At 38.5% G+C, this 22353-nt stretch overlaps 1 protein-coding gene across 4 annotated transcripts in view; it reads right to left on the bottom strand.

Moving 5' to 3' along the window:
• The window catches only part of phtm (phantom), a 486877-nt gene that overhangs the window by 348186 nt on the left and 116338 nt on the right, over positions 1-22353 (bottom strand). The gene's annotated exons all lie outside the window — the stretch shown is intronic.

The following is a 22353-nucleotide window of genomic DNA, read 5'->3' as shown; positions in this document are numbered from 1 at the left end:
ACTAAGGGTTACAGAATATTAATAGCAGCATTCTTTTATGAAAACAAAATACCGGTACTGCTACCGTGACATGTGTTGTTTTTCCAAATAATGGGAAATTACTTTTAATTTTTAACACAGTAGTTATTCTAGCCCATTACATTATTATCTGACCTAAAATGATTTCACCACCTTCTCTTCTGTAGTAGTAGGCCAGTTGAGAATCCCACTGTAAAAATCACTATGTTCTGCCGGAATTTATTGCATTATCTTCCCAATGTCTTGCAATTTCTTTGGATCAATCGGTACTCGTCCTTCTAGACATGAAAACTGCGTAGGAAGATTTACGATATTTGAATTACTTGTTCCAAGTAAGGATCAAATCGCATTCAGCGGGCGTAGGCAGACAGGTCAGAAATGAAATGACATGTGTACTTTTGTCTAGAAATGACAGTTCTACACATAATAAGTGGGTCCCTAACCACAAATCCATTTTTGCATAATATGTGACATGTGCATTTTCAGAAATAAAGCGACTCAATTGACAAAATGAGAAGTATACTTTTCAATATTTATTACGGAGAAATATACTGTCCACTCTCAAGAAAATTGCATGGTAAACATGGAGATTATTTCAGTAATAATGAGGTAACTTAGGGATATCCCGACATGAGGGAGAACTCGACACTTTTAAGCTTAGCGCCTCTGGTAACCACAGTACTGCACAGGTCAAACTTGCAACTACGTTTACTGGCGCCGTATGGTTTGGTGCTCATGGTCATCCTGTTAGCTGAAGATTATCACTATAAATACAAGGCATATGAACAATTGAAGGTGAGTAAGTAAGTGATATATGATTTAAAAGTAACTTGCTATAATATGATGAGTAGGTTGTGTTACGAAATAGGTAGATATGCGATACTTTTCAGATAATGTTTTAGGTTAGGCGCACTAAGCAAGTTTCGGAGAAGCGGTCATTTCATTCCCAAATCGCCAAACCTTCAGCTTGGTAAGCGTTGCGAGCTCTTGCCTGCCAATGAAACTCGGGGAGATCCAGACACGACAAGCTGGGAGATCTCGACACTCGAAATCTCCCTGAATCTCTAAACCGAGATACATTTTTGGGGACATGGTTTAATGGTGCGTTAATACTACAGTTTAGTAGGAGTAATAAATGATGCCAATGTAGTGTATTAGGACATTTATAATATTTTGTAATGCGATATTTTTATAATAATGTTTGTATTGTTAAGTTAAACTCAAATTACGAAGGTTGGAGACTGATGATAAAGTAGAAGTTTCGCATTAATAGTTTTGGATCCAAATGGTTATAGGTGGAGGATGCCACGGAAATATGTGTACAAAGGTCTGCTTGGACGATGGAATGTAGAAGATATGGCTGCTGCTATTAAGTACGTGAAAGAAAATGGAACTACTTTAGCAACAGCTACGAAGTATTTCAGTATTCCAAGCAATACATTCAGATCCAGAATAAAATCTAGTATATCTACTAATAGAAAACTGGAAAAAGGAGCAACAATTGACAAAGCTATGGAGGACCAGTTAGTCAACCATCATTTTCATCTAGATTCTAAAGGGTTTGGGCGAACAGTGACCGACTTACGAGAACTGGCGTTTAGGTTAAGAAGCATATTTAAAAAACAAAAGGCAATGGTTGGATATGACTGGGTTTTTCAAGAGCCTGGTAATATTTTCAATGTCAATGAAACTGGTGTTCAGCTCATATTTAAGGCAGGGAAGATTATCAGTGAAAAAGGAAAGGAAAACGTGTTTCATAGCACCACGGCAGAAAAGGGATCTACGGTAACAGTAATGGTGTGTGGCAATGCTATTGAATATGCTATCCCACCCTTTGTTATAATGAAAGGGGTAAGGCAAAGATACACTCAAAAGGAATGCCCAGTGGATCAGTTGTTCAAATGTCCGAATCAGTGTATATGACCACTGGCGTATTTTCATTATTCCTTGATCACCTAAACTGTTACAAACCTCAGGGCGGGATTCGGTTCATAATCGACGGACACACAACGCACTGCAAAGATCCGGATGTGCTTGATAATGCATCAGCTTTATGAATAGAGATGTGTTGATTCCCCCCCACCCGCCACGGTGACTTCACAGGATTATCGGGAAAATTTAAAGAATAGGAAACGCGAAAATGAAAAGAATCCTTCAAATCGAAGGACAACAACGAGAACTCGGCGTGCGCAACGGGGAAACTAGTTTCTCAAGCAGTCTTCTTTGCTCTGAGAATGACTGCGCAGTATGTGACGACAACCGTAATGAGGCATGGGTCCAGTGTAGTGTAGAATGCAGGAAATGGTTTCACGAGATATATGTGGAAAATGGAAACGATGAGCAGTTTATATGTATCCACTGTGTACAATAGTTGCGTAACTATTCGGAGGTCCTACCTAGTGTCAGGTTCTCCCTAAGTGCGGGAGAAGTGGACATTATTGCATGCTTTATTTATTTGATAATTTAACATGTTATGAAATGTTATTTATTTTTCATTAATAATAGAAAACATAAACTAACTGTGTACAAAATCACCTGGGAAATAATTGAAATATTTTACAAATAAAGCATGATCAAAATTACAGGTTTTTGCTTAGCGTGTCGAGATATCCCTAAATTACTATAATAATAATAATAATAATAATAATAATAATAATAATAATAATAATAATAATAATAATAATAATAATAATAATAATTAAAATAATAATAATAATAATAATAATAATAATAATAATAATAATAATAATAATAATAATAATAATTTTGACATCAATTAAACGCTCGTATCAGTCTGTTTATGGCAGTAAACCTACTAACACTAAATCGACTTATTTAAACGCACTTAAATACCTATTGTCTCTGGCAAAATTCGATCACATGCAATACCTTCGACTGGTCAAGAATGCTACTACTGAAGAGGAAATGTATTTTGTATCAGTGCTGTTGTATATTTCTTCCCAGCATTTATTGATACTCTTTAGGCCTAAATAGATATGGCACTTCAGTATTTATACGGGGTCGGCTGAATTGTTCTACCTTATGGTGCTGATTTCGTTGGTAATAGGCCTATGTCATATTGCAAACTAAGTAGTAGGCCTAAATCTTATTAAATCACGGTGGTGAATGAGTAAAGTGCGAAGTAGAGACGTGCATTGAACCTGTGATAAGTCACAAAGTGGTTACCTACTGGCGGTCACGGCTCAACCACAGCCTGCTTAACCTAGAAAGTTCAAACGAGCTCATGAGCCTGGCGTAAGTTTTAACAGTGACTAAGTTACACACAGACTCAGGACCCAATGAGCCTAACCAAGCTCGTTCCCTCACGATAAACCTATAGATTCGAAAGCATTGGACTGATTGATGCGACTGAGTTCGGAATAGGTTTGTAGCAAGCTTAGGACTCACTAAGCTAAATGTTGTATCGTGATATCGTGACTAGAGTTGTTCTCTTGAATTCTATCGTTTTGGTCGTTTTGGTATAATATAAAAATAAGGCAATAAATGGTATAATTGGTGGTAATACTGGCAGTATTGGTAGGAAGAAACGTAGGCCTATATGCATGTACAGGATACGAAGTAGGAACTGTCACCTTTTCCTTCATAACTACCTCGGTTCAGAAATTGTCCGAGGTTTGGTACTGTTTTCCAACAGTGCGTATGTCGATAGTTTTATATAGACTAGTTTAAACATATTTTAACAGGACTTATGTTTTTACTTCATCAAACTGATTGGTTGTGATCAATTACATTTATATTATTTGTCCAGTAATCGGGAGATAGTGGGTTCGAGCCCCACTGTCGGCAGCCCTGAAGATGGTTTTCCGTGGTTTCCCATTTTCACGCCAGGCCAATGCCGGGGCTGTACCTTAATTAAGGCCAAGGCCGCTTCCTTCCAATTCCTCGGCCTTTCCTGTCCCATCGTCGCCATAGGACATATCTGTGTCGGTGCGACGTAAAGCAAATAGCAATATATATATTATTTGTGCAGTTAACAGATACGTTTTCAACGTAACCCTTGTTTGTCACTGATCAAAAATTAATTTAAAGGCAGATAATTCGTTGATACTTTCGCTAAGAAACAACATTATTCATTACTCGATTCTTCATCTGAGATTGATCCTGCGGTGCACGGTTGTCCACATAACGTAAGCTCCACTGGACTGGAACTAACCATTTTTTCATCTCAGAATAAAGACTGTTCTTAACTGGACACTGGAGCCCACCAACTGCATCTCCTTGTAGCTGTAGCTGGTATATTCAGAAGCTAGGTTGGAAAGTTCGGCGGCTGAGTCCTACACAAACATTTCAACCAGGTAGGCCTACATGGTGAGACATACAGGGTCTCTCTCTTAAACGCAGACCGGGTGTAAACTCTGCGCTACGGCAGCTGCCTCAGGCGAACTTATGTCGCGCAGGACTCCCCGCTTTAAGCGTGTATACAATCTTATATTAAATCTTACCTTATAAAATATCCTGGGTTATACAGGCATTGTATCTGGTAACCACATTCTGGCTGATCCTAGTGAGTTCTGCCACTGGTTACGAATATTAAAGTATTCAAGCTCTTCAATCCTTTGCAAAAGTGTGGCAATCCAACTGACTAGTCTGTTTCCATACTGGGGTAAAATGCTGGAAATTTCACAATTGAATCTGCCTTTAGAAAGTGAGTACTTATTATTATTATTATTATTATTATTATTATTATTATTATTATTATTTAATGTTTACCATCTAGGGTTGGTTTTTTCCGTCGGACTCAGCGAGGGATCCCACCTCTACAGTGTCCTGGAGTGTGAGACATTAATTCGGGGATACAACTGGGTGGAGGACCAGTACCTCGCCCAGGTGCTATGCTGAACAGGGGCCTTGTGGGGATGGGAAGATTGGAAGTAATAGGCAAGGAAAAGGGAAGGAAGCGGCCGTGGTTTTAAGTTAGGTACCATCCCGGCATTTGCCTGGAGGAGAGTTGGGAAACCATGGAAAGCCACTTCGACGATGGCTGAGGTGGGAATCGAACCTATTCTAATCAGCTGACCCCGAGGCTGAGTGAACCCCGTTCCAGTCTTTGTATCACTTTTCAAATTTCGTGGCAGAGCAGAGAATCGAACCCAGATCTCTGAGGTTGTCAGCTGAGTACTTTAATGAAATGAAATTACCTGGTGTCCCAAAACACATCCATCAATCCTTGAGAAAATAACTCTAGAACAGCCAAGCGTTTAATAGTATCTATGACGACGCTGATATTCTGCATTGAGCAATGTTCCGCCCATAGCATGATAATTAACTGGGCTGTAGCCAAGACAAATTAAGTGAAAAACATTCTGCCAATATTTTTATTCTAGCTTGGATAAAGGCGGGCCAGAAGTGTATACAACTCCAGTGAAAACTTCATCTACGTCTCGATCGTGAACACTGCTTGCAGGAGCGTCCGATATACCTACTGGCAGCATGATGTTAGAGGAGGTATAGTGCTTTAACGGTGACCGAGTTACAGACAGCGACCAGTACAGATGTTGAAGAACTACTGCTTGTTTCAGGCGTTCCTCGGTATATTTCCTGATCGGTAGACATGAGGTCCCATATGTTTGACAGTGTGTGCACTTAGGAAAATCTCGCGAACGAGTAGCCACAGCATTACGATATGCTGATCCGTATTACGTGTATAAAACTTCTATCTTACCCTCAGGGGTCACTGTATTGTATTATGTCCACACTTTTGAACGACGACGCGTGCTTAAGACCTGTGCTTGAACACGCATATCCCGTAGATTAAGCAATCGTTTATATACCCTTACTCAGCTTCTATAATTTTACACGCTTCCGGTTTTTAAGAAAAATCGAGTATAGAATCGACCTGAAACACCCACAATGCAATCAATAGATGGAATCACCTGATGTATAGGCAACAAGCTGAACACGGCTGTAACTAAGGCTGCATCTTACTCTACTAATATTGTACTACGTAAATGTCGAAGTCTACGCTTTCGTCTGGTTTTATACATTACACTATGGTAGCTTTACTCATAACGTTAGGATGGAAGATACATGTACCATTGCCGACTGTGCACAGTTAATAACTTATACCAATCGCGAAGTGATGAAGACGTCTTAATATTTTGAGCTTTAATGACGTAACCGATTATATATAATCACACTAGTTTTAGGCCTCATCAACGACACGGCCATTTGAGGGTCTTTGGTACGAACGTTATTAAGCACATAAATGGAAAATGTTCACGTTGGCAGTTTTTAGGGAATAATTGTGTATGTACATAAAAGGCATATTGCCATAAATACGCGGATTTGAAAGACAGTGATTGGGACTGTCATTGCTTACTTTTGCCATCGTAGCGTGGCATGAACTGCTGAGCTATTTGATCTTCGTTGCCTGTTGATTAAATGTATTAGTGTAGGATTTTACATAATAAATAAGGTCTACATAAGTAATTTCTTTCAATTATTTGTATTCACAGTTCAGATCCTATTTTGGAAACAAAATAAAATAGACATGATACTGTATAGGCTTTTGGGCTTATGCCGTGTCAAGAAAATAAGGTGAAATTCTTTACGTTTCGCAATGCGAAACGTGCGAAACGTGCGAATCGTAAAGAATTGCACATTACCTTCTTGACACAGCATAAGCCCAAAAGCCTATACAGTATCATTTCTATAAGTACGGGCCTTGAAAGCATCAATGGCAACAAAATAAAATAGTTTATCTTGAAATAATTGAAAATTTGTAAAAAAAAAATCTGAATTCCGAAAACAAGAGTTTAAAAGAAAGGAAATTGCAGGCTTGTACTCCTCCTTCTAAGGGTTGGGGATTGTAGTGATAAAGCAAATATGACTTTCACGGAAAAAAACAAAATTGTTTGAAAAGTTTGCTAGACGATAATACCGAAATTAATTTTGGAGGCTTTCATTTCCATCGCTCGCTGAAAACCTACTAAGGTGCGCAAACTGAATAACTTCATTTGATTGTGTGTTTGATTTCTGGGCAAAACTGCGAGCCACAACCAACCCATGGGCCTTGAAGGTGTTCTCATCCCGCCAACTGCCTAATGTGCCTGATTCATTGAGCTTCGTGAGCTCACATACGATTCGAACAGACACAAATAGACTTATACCCTCGCATAACCTCTACGGTTTGTTTGGACGAGTCTCATTTTCAGGCCCATATGACACTGATACGCATTCCAGACTCGAAGCAAGCCTCTAGTGGAAAAACGACAGACTGTTAATCTCCAGTAGGTCTAAGTATCGATCAAAGAGAATAAGCATTAAAAGACAGATATAATTAAATTCAACCGTACTGTACCAATAAACTGGCTACACGATTTGAGCCGCCGCATGGATGTGCGCTTGCATTCGAGAGATAGCGGGCCCAAACCACTTTTTCAGCAGTGCTGAAGATGGTTTACCGTGGTTTGCCTTTATCACATCTGGTAAACGTACCTTCATTACGGCCACGGTCACTTCCTTGACCGTCCTAGCTCTGTCATATCCCATCGTCACCATACGACCTGTACCGGGCGGTACACCTCCACGTCGCTAATTCAAACTTTGCGCCAGTTGAAACTCCCCTACTGGAGGAAGTCTGAACTTTATCTAAGGTGTTAATTTTCTAGTTTCTCAGAAGATGTCACTGCTTGGAAATTTTGAAGTTTCTGAACTGGGTCGTTTTCGATGTATTTTTGTTTTGCCTGTAGTAAGAAGTGTGAACTTTCTCTTCTAGAGGACACTACTGAAGAACTAAAATGGTGCACCCTAGTGCGAAGTGAAAGAACTGTTTTTTGGAGAAAATTTGAATTCATAAGTTTGTTCTTTGGTAAATTTCTTGCAGTCATGGTTTAAGTTGGCAATATTAACCCTTTCTTTCCCCTTGTTTCGAATTTAGCCAATCCCGAATTTCTTTAGTTAATTTATGACCAATCAGGTGTATCTTCCCCAAAGGGGATATGTTGCTTAACCCTAGCCAATAAAATGATTATGGGCGGGTGTTCTCATTCCTGAAACGCCTCGAACTTTCCGCGAGAGTATATAAACTGCTGATTTTCGGGTCTCCGCGCCACTCCAGTAACATCTTTTGGTGTGTATAGTACATAGCAGGGGGCGGGAAGCGCCTCTTTCTTCAGGCAGCAGTTCAACAACAAGGTAATGGCCGTTTAACAACTTCTTTTCTTGCTAGCTCAGCAGTTTAACTCTCGGGGCAGGTCCGATGCTTTTCCACCATGTAACCTTTCCCTAAAATGTAAAGACTCTTAGTATCTAGTCTCTCTTAAGCTGCATATTGGGATAGAGAGTGCTTAACCCTCTCGAGCTCCCACTCATATTGCATTGAGGTGAACTTATTTGTTTCTCAACCGTTTCTTCCTTAACGTAATGTAAATTGTTTCATTCTAAAGTCACCTCTTTAGTATAGGATTAGCCCTTGCATTAGCGGCCTAGAGCCAGATTAGGTTTTAAACAAAATGTATTAGGAGTGCAGATCGCCTCCTCTCAAATTGGTATTTTAGAGGCCATGTAATTAACCTTTTCTCACTTAATAGGCCTCAGTAGGTTGGGTATTTTACCCCTGTGTTGTCCTTAGAGGACAACTTGAAGGGGGAGTTTGGTGTGGCCTTTTATAGGCTTGAACGTTGAGAGCGGTTTGCTCTTTTTGAAATTTGGTTCTGCGTGCCTCGAGGAGGCTTTACTGTGTAATTTGGAGCAAGTGCTCCTGGGCATGAATGGGGTTTTCTGCCCCTCTGTTGAAACTTGTTTTGGGGTAAGGCTGGGCTAATTGCTCAAGAATTGTGAGTTCGGGGCTCGAAGCCCAAATCCTGTAAATACTGTAATTGTACTTTTGTTGCCTTGCTACTCTGTACCTGCCATGCTTGTTATTTCTTGATTTTGCAAAGAAAATATAACCTTGTTAAATTTTAAATTAACTTTAATTTCGTAGCCTGAGACCTGTTCACCCCCGCACCTTCTTTCACCTCTGCTGTTCCACAGATACCTCGGAACACGACCTGTCTGTGTCGGAGCGGTGTAAACCAAGACAACAACAACAACAAAACAGAAATAAATCCATACTAATATTCAAACAGCCAATCAATATTATTTATTGCATACTAATAATGCATAGTAAAGGAAGAGTGATTGTTTGATAGCCTAGTTGGCAGGGTCATAAAAGAAGGACAAAAACATGTTAAACCATACTGACTAATAACGTTCAATCATCCTATTAATCTATGTATTGAACCCTTTAACATACCATTCCATCGTTGGTCGGCCACAGCTGCTGCAGTTGAGCAATATCGAACTCTTAAATCTTGAGGTCGTAGTGGGAATAATTCGGTCACGATCTTAACCAAACGATGGGGTTCAGAAGAGAGCCTAACTACTTGAAATGAGAAGCAAATATGTGCTTACTAACCTCTATTGAATCAATTAACTGAAAAATTTAATTGTATAAAATAATTGATCAAGAAAAAAATTAATTTTTCAAGCGCAGTCACATTGCATGGCGTTAGTTTTATTAGTTACAGTATCGAAGAATTTTCTTCGGAGAAAAATAGAAATATCACAGATTAGTGGACAGCGAAAACTAGAAAAGTGAAAGAAACCTAAAATTCGGGCACCTATTGATCCAAACGGTGAATTAATCCACACGATCCGTGGAAAATCTGAACTGCAACAAATAGAACTCCAGATTTACTCTTAATTAAGGTTATCCACCAGTCAAATGCCCTGTCGGGTATGGAAACACCCGCCGAATGGATCCTTAATCGAACCAAATTGACTATCAGTTGCTTTGGATAGGTTGCGAAATATTACTGGAAAGCATGGTGTTCACTACAAGTTAACAGCAGCATTCACAATTGAAAATAAAATTCCACCATGTATTGTCATCTCGTGACACCCTTAAGTTATAAAATAATTCCGATGCTGAAACGTGCATCACCCCAACAGCTGTTCAGAAGGAACCAACAACAACACGATCCGAGAGGACCTTACGTTACGTCGTTCTGAAGGAACAAAACTGCGAAATGCAGGAAACACTTATTCAGCACGCATTTAGAAGAAATGCCAAACACTGAAGTTAAATAAAAAGTGGTAAATCACTTGAAAAATATTATTATAAAACCAGCTTTCAGGTTATAAACTGTTACGTTACGCTTAATAAAATTACAAGTCCACATGGTAAAATAAAATAAAAATATAGGAATTCTTTCCTTTACAACAACGACTAACATTACAGATCCATCTACTTGCTCTTTGTCCCAACAAACTAGCTACAAAGTTATTGATCGACTACAATCAACTAGTATATAAATGAAAGAACGACAAAGTTGAAAATAAAAATATATTTCCGGCTAACGAATCGAACCCGCATTCGTAACTCAAGTCTCACATAAATAAGCTAAGTGTCAACACGCCCACTAGCAAAGCACTCGGACGTCAGAACAGCAAAACAATTAGGTCCGTAAATAAAATAAAATACTGAAGTTCAATGTACTCAAACACGCGTGGCACACTGCAATAAATATTCAGTCACCGTCAGCTCAGTACCCAATATTGGACAACCCTCACGTTCAGGCCATCAGTGGTTCCATAATCTTAGGTAAACACCTTCCAGCTAGTAAGGGCTGTGTGCAAAACATGGCCTCAATATTACTTAGCTAACACTCTTCGCATTGCATACACTGCTGCAGACACTACCATCGCTCAAGTCACTTCGCAAAAACATCTAATCTAAGACTTGAGTATATACAGCCGACACCCTAAACTTATCTTCGTGCCTGCATAATGTATGCACAACCTAACACTAACCTCTATGCTCATACACACACCTTCCTAAACCTATCGACGAGCGTGAACTAGGACGTCTCATCATCAGTATACTCCTAGAATAACATGTGACGTCCTAAATCTATTGTCGAGCGGAAACTGGGTTGTCTACGCATCCTCTAGCATGTCAGGCGAAATCGTAACTTCAAACACACTCTTAGATATGTTAGCTGAAAACCTTGTCAATACTAATAGCACACAACGAAACAAATCTTGCCACAGAATGAACGCAAGTCGGGAAATGCAAATAAGTCCCTATCTTGTTAATAAAACGTGGAATTGAAAATAAATAACGCGTGGCAAGCAATCCATAACTCAAACACGATCTCGATATGCACAATGAAGTTTGGAAAAATAATAATGATTTTCAACATACGTCTAACATTACGTGAATATCGCCAAAACAGTAATCATCACCACCGCAAAATCCACACTATAATTCTAGGGTCAGGCCCACACTTCGCCTACCATCTCACTATTCCAAATATCCATATCCATAAACTATCCAGTGAAGCGAAATTCATTTAATCTACACAGCCAAACTATCGCTTTAATAACGTCCAATATCACATCTCACAATGTTTCCGTTTCAATGATAAATTATCCTTTCGTAATTATTAAATTTTCTGAGTGGAAATTTGTCATTACAGTCAAATAACACCAACCACGTATTCAGAATGCTCTTCTACCCTTGAGGTCGTATAATATAATATTCATTACGCTGACTTTACGTAAACTCGTCACTTAGACTTAACTGCCAAGAGCTACAATCTTCAACACAAATTGCTTTTCCCTGGGGATCTTAACTTGAAATCATAATTTGCGTCAGAGAGCACTCATTTCGAACCAACCTTTAATTCGGTCAGCTGTTCCGGATTGCAAGCGGAATATACTACAGACTGCCTCAGAAATATCACATTTAATATACAGCCTGTCTCAAAAATTCTTCACCATCGGCAAATATAGCTTGTCTCAAAAATTCATCCTCATCGCCTCTCACGGCGGCATTACACATGAAATACAGGCTTCCTCTGCCTTCAACATCTATACAACTCTTATCACAACATATCATTCCGGCGCAATCCATTTCTTCTGTCTCAAGACTTTTCAAACCGCAATCCCCTCGTGACAAACAAGTTTTATAAAAATACTAGCAAGATACCCGTGCTTCGCTACGGTATTATACTGAACTTTATAATTGAATGCTTAACGTTTTATATGTAATCCTCCAAAATTCGCGATCTGACTCGTTTTCTGAGAGAATCCGCCAAAATTCGCGATCTGACTCGTTTTCTGAGAGATTACGGCATAGTTCCTCATATTTTTCAATCTTTCTTTCCAGCAATCGATTTCGTACTTCCCGGGCTAGGTCCAGGTATTCCACGCGGTCAGATAGGTCCCTAAATCTTTGCCATCTTTTCTTATAAGCATTTTTAGTATGGATCAATTCCTGAAGGAGATCCGGCGTTGTGTCGTCTTGGGTGCCTTGGCGGTACCGAACCCGCGGCCGGACTGTATTCGTAGACATTACCAGGCCAGGACCCGTTTCCAGCGCGGTCCGCACAATTTGACGACGGTCCAGAATATTATTATTATTATTATTATTATTATTATTATTATTATTATTATTATTATTATTATTATTATTACTATTATTATTATCAGATGTTCTGGACCCCGCAGAAAGATGCAAGACCGTTACCTGGCGGTAAATTACATATGCTGCCATTGTCATTGTTGAGAATGTGACCACCACCATTGTCGCGCGTAGGCAAGGGTGCGGGATTTCTGGCGATACGAATGACATACTTCCGTGCATTATTGAACTTATTATAGAGGTGAACAATTTGACGGTCAATCTCATTCCTATCGCTTATTTCAAATGTGTTTAAATTTTAATTTATATGGCAGGAGAGTCTACTGTAATCTAAGAACGTTCTCCGAAGGAAAAGATGGCTGTTGAAATCGAAACCCAGGAAAGATTAAAGATGATCGGTTTATGATCAGAATAAGTACATCGAAAATCTACAGCCTGTTTCCAGTTATACGACAGGGTCAGAAATGGAATGAATAAAGCCCCATCTAGCGGCGACAATAGTAAATGTGCCGGCTGCCGAAGCACTCCTCTGGGGCAATGATCGATGAGTGACAAATGAAATGAAATATTGGACAGTGTTGCTGGAATGAATGATGATAGGGAAAACCGGAGTATCCGGGGGAAAACCTGTCCCGCCTCCGTTTTGTCCAGCACGAATGTCACATGGAGTGACCGGGATTTGAACCACGGAACCGAGCTGTGAGAGGCCGGCGTGCTGCCGCCTGAGCAACGGAGGCTCCTTGTAAGTGCATTATGAACAGTAATATCAATTGGTCTCACCTCCTTTTACATCCCACCGCCATTAAGTTTATTTACCCCCCCCCCCCCCAAAAAAAAGAATTAAAAGAAGGCGTGTTTCTTTATGTTTAAAGGAGATTCCAAACACCAATGTTCACGGCTATTACCTTCAGTTTTGAGATATAAGTGTCCCCATAAGAATAATCTTTTTTTCACTTCCTTTCAGCCCCCCCCCCAAGTGAATTTTTCAGCAAAAAGTACTTGTTTCTTTCATAGTAAAGGATCTTCTAAATACCAACTATCACGACTCTAACGTCTTCAGTTTTTGATTTATGTGTCCTCATGAAAGGAATTCAACTCCTTTTCACTCCTGCTCCGCAAGATGCCCCCCCCCCCAAAAAACGCGTTTTTCTTTGTTTTTAAAGGAAATCCAAATACCAGTTTTCACGTCTGTAACAACCTTATTTTTATTAGATGTATGTATTCTCATATAATTAAGTCAATTAATTTTTCAATTAGTTCACCCTCCCCCCCCCCCCATCATTGGATTTTCCGAAAATGCGTGTTTCTTTACTTTCAAAGCAGATATCAAATATCAAATTTCACGTCTGTAACATCTTCATTTTTGAGATATCAGTAGCCTAATTAAAAGAAATCAACACCATTTTCAGTCACTTTTACCCCCCCTCCACCCAAGTGGTATTTCCTAAAACTAAAAATACACGTTTCTTTATTTTTAATAGAGGTAAAAATACCATTTTTCACTTCTGTAATAAGTTACGTTTTTTGAGATATACTGTAGAAATTCTCATTTTATAATTTCACCCCTTTTTACTTCCCCTTAAGGGGCGTTTCCAAAAACAAATCACCTATGTTTCTTCACATTTACAGGAAATTCCAAATACCAACTTTTTACGCCTGTAACATTTTACGTTTCTCAGATATTTTGTAGATATAGTCTTTCGAAAAATTCACCCCAATTTGTCACTCCTGTTTAACCGCCATTAATTGAATTTTCCAAAAACGAAAAAATACCTGCTTCTTTATTTTTAAAGTAGATCCCGAGTACCAATTTTCAGCTCTGTAATATCTTCAGGTTCTGAAATGTAAGTAGCCTCATTAAAGGCATTCAACCCCTTTTTCACCCTTTTCCACCCTTCCCATTGGGATTTTCCGAAAACAAAAAATACGTGTTTCTTTATTTTTAAAGGAGATTCTAAAATACCAATTTTTACATCTATAAATTTTAAAAGTTTTGGGATATAATACACTCATTTTAAAAATTCACCCCTTTTGAGTTCTCTTTAAGTGGAGTTTCCAAAAACAAATCACCTATATTTTTTTACATTTACAGGAGATTTACACCCACTCTTTACGTCTGTAACATTTTACGTTTCCAAGATATTCTGTAGATAGTCTTTCAAAAAATTCACCCCAATTTGTCACTCCTGTTTAACCGCCATTAATGGGCTTTTCCAAAAACTAAAACATACGTGTTTCTTTATTTTTAAAGGAGATCCCATATGCAAATTATCAGTTCTGTAATATCTTTCGTTTATGAGATATGTGTATCCTCATTAAAGGCATTCAACCCATTTTTCACCCTTTTACACCCCTCCTATTAGGATTTATGGGAAACAAAAAAATACGTGTTCCTTTATTTTTAGAGGAGATTCTAACTACCAATTTTTACATCTGTAAATTTTAAAGTTTTAAGATGTAGACACACTCATTTTAAAAAATTCACCCCCTCTTTTCACCCCCAATATTTGGATTTTCCAAAAACGAAAAAATGCGTGTTTCTTTACATTTAAAGTAGATCCAAAATACCAATTTTCAGGTCTGTAATATCTTCAGGTTCTGAAATATAAGTAGCCTCATGAAAGGCATTCAACCCATTATTCACCCTTTTAAACCCTTCCTATTGGGATTTTCCGAAAACAAAAGAATACGTGTTTTTTTTATTTTTAAAGGAGATTCTAAACACCAATTTTTACATCTATAAACTTAAAAAGTTTTGAGATCTAGATACACTCATTTTAAAAAATCACCCCCTTTTCAACCCCCCCCCCATTAATTATATTTTCCACAGACAAAAATACGTGTTTCTTTATTTTAAAAGGAGATCCCAAACACCAATTTTCAGGTCTGTAATATCTTCAGGTTGTGAAATATAAGTAGACTCATGAAATGCATTCGACCCCTTTTTCAACCTTTACCACCCTTCCTATTACGATTTTCCGAAAGCGAAATATACGTCTTTCTTTATTTTTAATGGAGATTCTAAATACCAATTTTTACATCTATAACGTTTAAAAGTTTTGAGATATAGATACAATCATTTTAAAATATTACCCCCTTTTCACCCCCTTAATTGGGTTTTCCAGAAACAAAAAAATACGTGTTTCTTTATTTTTAAAGGAGATCCCAAACACCAATTTTCAGGTCTATAATATCTTCAGTTTCTGAGATATAAGTAGCCTCATTAAAGGCATTCAACCCCTTTTTCACCCCTTTTCACTCCTCCTATTGCGATTTTCCGAAAACAAAAAAATACGTGTTTCTTTATTTTTAATGAAGATTCTAAATACCAATTTTTACATCTGCAAACTTTAAAAGTTTGGAGATATAGATTCACTCATTTTAAAAATTCACCCCCTTTTCACCCTCCCATTAATTGGATTTTACAAAAACAAAAAAATACGTGCTTCTTTATTTTTAAAAGAGATCCAAAGTACCAATCTTCAGGTCTGTAATATCTTCAGTTTCTGAGATATAAGTACCGGTATCCTGATTAAAGTCATTCAACCCATTTTCCCCCATTTTCACCCTTTTTCATCCCTCCTATTGGGATTTTCTGAAAACAAAAAAATACGTGTTTCCTTATTTTTAAAGAAGATTCTAAATACCAATTTTTACACCTGTAAACTTTTAAAGTTTTGAGATATAGATACACTCATTTTAAAATTTCACCCCCCTTTTCACCCCCTTAGCGACGGAATATCCAAAAATCCTCTCTTAGCGAGCACCTACATTTTAATATGAATATATCCCCAAAATTTCATTTCTTTATGTCCAGTAGTTTTGGCTCGGCGATGATGAATCAGTCAGTCAGTCAGTCAGTCAGTCAGGACAAGTTATTTTATATATATAGATTTTTTTCATTTATATTCTACTACAACTTTCTGACCTCAGGAATACAAAAACACACCGTGATTTCCTATATCACCGACATACACGATGTCAGAAAATTTAACATCCCATGAATAAATATAACTTTATCAGACTTCACTGGAGTTCAAGACACACGCAAACCTTATTGAACATAACTGTTAAATACAATTTCAACATAGAAAATTTTATCCCGCGGTAAACATTATTATTATTATTATTATTATTATTATTATTATTATTATTATTATTATTATTATTATTATTATTATTATTATTACTATTTCGACAAAAAAAATCTGAACTCATACGATATTCGAAATTAATACATTCACCAAAACTACATGATCGTTATCGCCTTCCTAATTTTATCCAATTTGAACAATATCTCAAAGAATATTAACACCTTATTTAAACTTCGCATTTTATACTTTCTCGACGTGAATTTTACAGCCGTGAAGAGTTTCACACGACGACCAGAAATGTAATACATTCGCCACACGCACTGAAAATTTATTGGGACAAACAAATTCTAACTACAACATTGATAAAAATATAGTTACAGACCTGTAATCATAGTCGTCATCCTGGATTCTGGCAGCATTTAGCCAGCTGGCCTCGTGCTTAGCCTTCTATGGCTACATTTCACATCATCTTATATACACTGACTGACAGAGCAAATGCAACACCAAGAAGGAGTGGTCAGAACTTTATGCCAATTGCAGGGTAGACTGACGTCACTGAGGTATGCTCATGATGTGAAATGCGCCGCTGTGCTGCGCACGTAGCGAACGATAAATGGGACACGGCGTTGGCGAATGGCCCACTTCGTACCGTGATTTCTCAGCCGACAGTCATTGTAGAACGTGTTGTCGTGTGCCACAGGGCACGTGTATAGCTAAGAATGCCAGGCCGCCGTCAACGGAGGCATTTCCAGCAGACAGACGACTTTACGAGGGGTATGGTGATCGGGCTGAGAAGGGCAGGTTGGTCGCTTCGTCAAATCGCAGCCGATACCCATGGGGATGTGTCCACGGTGCAGCGCCTGTGGCGAAGATGGTTGGCGCAGGGACATGTGGCACGTGCGAGGGGTCCAGGCGCAGCCCGAGTGACGTCAGCACGCGAGGATCGGCGCATCCGCCGCCAAGCGGTGGCAGCCCCGCACGCCACGTCAACCGCCATTCTTCAGCATGTGCAATATCGACCAGAACAATTTCCCGTCGATTGGTTGAAGGAGGCCTGCACTCCCGGCGTCCGCTCAGAAGACTACCATTGACTCCACAGCATAGACGTGCACGCCTGGCATGGTGCCGGGCTAGAGCGACTTGGATGAGGGAATGGCGGAACGTCGTGTTCTCCGATGAGTCACGCTTCTGTTCTGTCAGTGATAGTCACGACGAGTGTGGCGTCGGCGTGGAGAAAGGTCAAATCCGGCAGTAACTGTGGAGCGCCCTACCGCTAGACAACGCGGCATCATGGTTTGGGGCGCTATTGCCTATGATTCCACGTCACCTCTAGTGCGTATTCAAGGCACGTTAAATGCCCACCGCTACGTGCAGCATGTGCTGCGGCCGGTGGCACTCCCGTACCTTCAGGGGCTGCCCAATGCTCTGTTTCAGCAGGATAATGCCCGCCCACACACTGCTCGCATCTCCCAACAGGCTCTACGAGGTGTACAGATGCTTCCGTGGCCAGCGTACTCTCCGGATCTCTCACCAATCGAACACGTGTGGGATCTCATTGGACGCCGTTTGCAAACTCTGCCCCAGCCTCGTACGGACGACCAACTGTGGCAAATGGTTGACAGAGAATGGAGAACCATCCCTCAGGACACCACCCGCACTCTTATTGACTCTATACCTCGACGTGTTTCTGCGTGCATCGCCGCTCGCGGTGGTCCTACATCCTACTGAGTCGATGCCGTGCGCATTGTGTAACCTGCATATCGGTTTGAAATAAACATCAATTATTCGTCCGTGCCGTCTCTGTTTTTTCCCCAACTTTCATCCCTTTCGAACCACTCCTTCTTGGTGTTGCATTTGCTCTGTCAGTCAGTGTATATAACTTAAGTTATACAAATTTTTACAATAGGTGTCGATTAACACCGCAAATACCGCACCTTCTTGCGTTTAACATACGACGAGCACGCTTCACACATGGCGACTGCCACAGTTCTCCCAGGACCCTGCTATTGTTCACGCTACTGCTGGCCAGGTGTTCCAAACAGATAAGAAAATCAGACCTCACTGCTAACCTCCAGACTTCCCTTTTACAAATATCAAACGCGCACAATTGTAATAAAGAAAGAGACTCAACTACGTATTTTAACCAAATCTCTAAACCTTCAAAGTTTTCATCGGCGGCAGTTCAGGAAAATTTCTATCACCTTCCACTTAATATCCTATTTGAATCATTGACATGAATATATAACAAAGTTACTTTTAGAACGAAACCCCGCACTTTCCTGCAGACGAGTGACGTGGGCTCCGCGAGTTCAGACCATCAGACAGAATGTGTAAAATAGGCGGAGGGAGGTTTCTTTTATACCCTCTGTGAGGGACGCCACCCTCTCCACGAGACTTGGTTATGCAATCTGCTAATTCCACATCCACTGCACCAATTTTCTTGAAATTTATTCCATAACTTCGGACAGACTTACAATTTATTATGGTGTTAATTTCATATTTGTCCATAGTTGCAACGGGCGAAATGAATTATTTCTGTCTGGAGTTTCGCGTCATTTTCTTCAGGAAATGACCTCGCCACGTGTCGCCGATCCGCGAGCATGAGGCAAACTTTCCTCTAGGCTTAACTGCATTTATATTTACCCTGGGGATTCTATCTTCACATACGATTTATAAATAATTTATATCCTTTATTCCTGTATTTACCATGTCGCCAGAATCTCTCGTTACGAAGGATTTCTCGCAATTGACAAATTATTCATTACTCGAGGTCCACCGAAGTATCCCGGCATTTCACGAGCTCGCGGCTCGCTTGTCACGGAGAGTTCGTTCCCACGAGACAGCGAGGCTCTTGAAATAAAAACATGGCTACCCTCAAAAAGTTGTTTGTAGCTGAAATAAATATTTGGAATTTTTTTCATCGTAGAATTATGGGTTCAGTATATAAAACTTACAGTTACCCGCGGCTTCGCTCGCGTGAATTTCGTAATTTCATAAAAGTAATCGTTATTAAGACATTAACTGAAAATCCCCAAAGTATAAAAACTCACCGAAAAATTGAGTTTCGTTTAACCCAGAAACTCTTTGTAAACCACCTTTTTTTGTTGCCGTTTGGGACTAAGTTTACCATGCGACATGTGAAAACAGTGTTGCCTCAAGTCGAAAAAAAAACATGTTTATTTTTAAAGGAGATTTCAAATACCAATTTTCACGTCTGTAACATCTTCAGTTTTTGAGATATCAGTATCCTACTAAAAAGTATTCAACCCCATTCTCAGTCTTTTCTCTCCCTCCCCTTATGTGTTTTCTCCGAAATCAAAGAAGAACATATTTCTTTATTTGTAAAGGATTAAAAATGTTAATTTTCATTGCTGTAACATGTCAAGTTTTGTGATATGCTTTAAATATGCTCATTTTAAAAATTCACACCCTTTTTCAGTTCACTTCAATTCGATTTTTCGAAAACAAATTGCCTGTGTTTCTGTAAATTTACAGAAGATTCCAAATACCAATTATCACATTTGAAACATGTCATGTTTTTTATATATACTGTATATATAGTCTTTTTTTTCAATTCAAACCCTTTGTCACTCTTGTTCACCCTTCATTAATTGGATATTCCGAAGAAATAATACCTGTTTCTTTATTTTTAAAGGAGGTTCCAAATATCCTACCAATTTTCATATCTGTACTCGTGCCATCTCAGTTTTTGATATATAAGTATCCTCATAAAAGGCATTCAACCCACTTTTAACCCTAATTCACCCTCGTTAATGGGATTTTCAGAAAATAAACAAATACGTGTTTCTTTATTTTTGATGTAGCTTCCAAATACCAGGTTTTTTTGTCTGTAAACTTATAAGTTATTGAGGAATAGATACATTCATTTAAAGAATTCACCCCATTTTCACCCCGTTAACGCCTGAATATCAAAAAATCCTCCTTTAGCGAGCACCTACACTGCGACATAAATGTATCTCCAAAACTTCATATCTTTATGTTCAGTAGTTCTTGCTCGGCGACGATGAATCTGTCAGTCAGTCAGTCTGGACCGTCCTGACTACTGGACAAAACAACTGGACATAAATACATGAAATTTTGGGGATACATTTTTATTAATGCGTAGGTGCTCACTTAGGGACGAATTTCGGGTATTCCGTCGCTAAGGGGGGAAAAGGGGGATGAAATTATTAAGTATATCTATATCCCAAGAACTAAAAATACACAGACGTAACAATTGGTATTTGAAATCTCCTTTAAAAATAAAGAAACACGTAATTTGTTTTTGGAAAATCCCATTAAAGGCGGTAAAAAGGAGAAAAGTGGTTGAGCACCTTTTGTGAGGATACTTATATCTCAAAAACTGACGATGTTACAGACATGAAAATTTGCATTTGGAATCTCCTTTAAAAATCATCTATATATATAAAATAGCTTGTCCTGACTGACTGACTGACTGACTGACTGACTCATCATCGCCGAGCCAAAACTACTGGACATAATGAAATGAAATTTTGGGGATACCTTCATATTAAGATGTAGGTGCTCGCTAAGAGAGGATTTTTGGATATACCATCGCTAAGGGGGTGAAAAGGGGGGTGAAATTTTAAAATGAGTGAATCTATATCTCAAAACTTTAAAAGTTTACAGATGTCAAAATTGGTATTTAGAATCTTCATTAAAAATAAAGAAACACGTACTTTTTGTTTTCCGGAAATCCCAATAGGAAAGGTGGAAAGGGTTGAAAAATGGGTTGAATGCATTTAATGAGGGTACTTATATCTCAGAAACTGAATATATTGCAGACCTGAAAATTGGTGTTTTGGATCACCATTAAAAATAAAGAAACACGTATTTTTTTGTTTTTGGAAATTCCAATTTAAGGGGGATGAGAGGGGGTGAATTTTTAAAATCAGTGTATCTACATCTCAAAACTTTGAAAGTTTACAAATGTAAAAATTGGTATTTAGAATCTTCATTAAAAATAAAGAAATACGTATTTTTTTGTTTTCGGAAAATCCCAATAGGAAAGGTGGAAAGGGGTGAAAAATGGGTTGAATGCATCTAATGAGGATACTTATATCTCAGAAACTGAAACTATTACAGACCTGAAAATTGGTGTTTTGGATCTCCTTTAAAAATAATGAAACACGTATTTTTTTGTTTTTGGAAAATCCAATTAATGGGGGTGAGAGGGGGTGAATTATTAAAATGAGTGTATCTATATCACAAAACTTTTAAAGTTTATAGATGTAAAAAATTGTATTTAGAATCTCCCTTAAAAATAAAGAAACATGTATATTTTTGTTTTCGGAAAATCCCAATAGGAAGGCTGGAAAAGGGTGAAAATATGTTGAATGCCTTTAATGAGGCTAATTATATTTCAGAACCTGAAGATATTACAGACCTGAAAATTGGTATTTGGGATCTACTTTAAAATAATAAAGATACAGGTATTTTTCGTTTTTGGAAAATCCAAATAATGGGGGGTGAAAAGGGGAGTGAATTTTTAAAATGAGTGTATCTACATCCTAAAATTTTAAACGTTTACAGATGTGAAAATTGGTATTTTGAATCTCCTTTAAAAATAAAGGAACATGAATTTTTTGTTTCCGGAAAATCCCAATAGGAGGGGTGTAAAAGGGTGAATAATGGGTTGAATGCCTTTAATGAGGATACATATATCTCAGAAACTGAAGGTATTACAGAAATGAAAATTTGTATATGGGATCACCTTTAAAAATAAAGAAACACGTATTTTTTTAATTTTGGAAAATCCAATTAATGGCGGTTAAACAGGAGTGACAT

The sequence above is a fragment of the Anabrus simplex genome, chromosome 2 (genome assembly GCF_040414725.1).
Source record: "Anabrus simplex isolate iqAnaSimp1 chromosome 2, ASM4041472v1, whole genome shotgun sequence".
NCBI classification, from domain to species: domain Eukaryota; kingdom Metazoa; phylum Arthropoda; class Insecta; order Orthoptera; family Tettigoniidae; genus Anabrus; species Anabrus simplex.
The sequence above is the reverse complement of the archived record's forward strand: the minus strand, read 5'-3'. Positions and strand labels throughout refer to the sequence as shown.